Source organism: Cibotium barometz, chromosome 7 (assembly GCF_041138505.1).
Source record: "Cibotium barometz isolate CiBa-2024 chromosome 7, ASM4113850v1, whole genome shotgun sequence".
In the NCBI taxonomy this organism is placed as follows: domain Eukaryota; kingdom Viridiplantae; phylum Streptophyta; class Polypodiopsida; order Cyatheales; family Cibotiaceae; genus Cibotium; species Cibotium barometz.
Genome location: NC_141052.1, coordinates 15,001,869 through 15,003,541, shown reverse-complemented (window position 1 = coordinate 15,003,541; position 1,673 = coordinate 15,001,869).

The window sequence follows — 1,673 nt, the reverse complement described above, 5'->3', positions numbered from 1 at the left end:
AGATTGTGCATCTTTAGCATCTCAGCGGTGTTGTTCTTGTGTGGAAGGAGTAGGTGTAGGCGACGTACTTTCACTAGAACTAGGATTCCAACAGTGGATCCGCCAGATGCACTAGCTATAGATGTCGAACTAGTAGGCCTTGAGTCAGCACAAGTGGAACCAGCAGGCCATAAGTCAACATCAAATACATACACCCACAAATTCTTTGTCTCACTAGTACATGCTTTATGATATATACCCACATGGGATAGTTGGTGCAATCCAACTTGTCCTCAATGGACACATGCCAAATAAATCACTGCTGGTGTTTCCGAACATTTTACACTATCATGGGATCTTTAATTACTTGATGAAGAATAATACAAAACTCAAATAATACAAAGAATATAACCATTCAATTGACTACAAATTGAATACTTCCACAACTTGAGTATTTAGAGACAATGCAAATATGCAATGAACTAATCAAATGAACATATGTGGAGCGAGTCTAAGTGTCCCATACCACAAAGGCGCATTCCACATGCTCAAATAGGGTGGTAAAAGATAAAAGACATAAATGTGTCGGGAGTAAGTACATGAAACAAATCTGATGTCCCATACCACCAAATTAATTCCATATATCACTCCTTCAGAATAGAAGTTTGAGAGACGGAGTGGCCAGTTCCCTTTGAAACTTAAATGTCGATAAATTTTTTCTTTATCTTAAGACTTCATTTAAGTTACGGAATTTGAACTAATTTTAATGTTTAATCTAAGGTTTACTAATTAGGTTCTTAGGTTGTAAATATATTATATAAATGCTTAAAGAAATGTAGAACAAATGTGAGAAGTTTACAGAAAGAAATAAATATATACATACCTCCATCGTTTGTTGATAGAATTTTCATTGGTGATACTCTCTTGCTTGAGATGTTTGTCCTTAGCTGTGGATGTAGATAAAAGTTTTTTTTTATTTTTCATTGGATAATCTTTAGCAGAATGTCCTTTTTTGATGACATTTGTAATATATAAAGACAGACTTCTTGCAATTTTTGTTTATTAATGGAGCTATAGTTGTCTATTTTCTTGATTTTGTTATCCTTTGTTATTTCTCTTTTATTGTTCCTGCTTATTTGTCTCAGAAATTTCTTCTGGAATTTCTCTCGAAGTTCCCGTTCTTTATATATAAGAACGCACGAAGAGAGTCAATCTCTGCGCTCTTTAATTGTGCGATGTTGCGGTAAATCTACCATAGTTGAAACTAAAAAAATAACAAATGTTTTTGATGAGAAAAATTGGTAGAGAATACATACCTTATTGTTGTAATGCCGTTGAAATCATCTGCTGGCAAAAACAATTTTAACACTCCAAAGACATGTGGGTTGTTATGCTTTTCTATGCATAGAAAATATAAACTTCTTAATTTAAAATGAATTATTAAAGAAGTAGTAAAAAATAATAATAACGAAGGTTAGAATCAAAAATTTTCTATTGCACTAATACTAAAAACAACAATTGAAGTAATATGTGACATCATAAAAATAAAAGATAAATTGATTATGGATATAAAGATAGAAAGTACTAACCCCGAGTTGAAAAGTTGTTGATACCAAAACGGAATTTGAAATGGAAAAAAAAAATAACTATAACAAGTTGAATAATGACTTTAAAATCCTTTAAGAATGCAGACG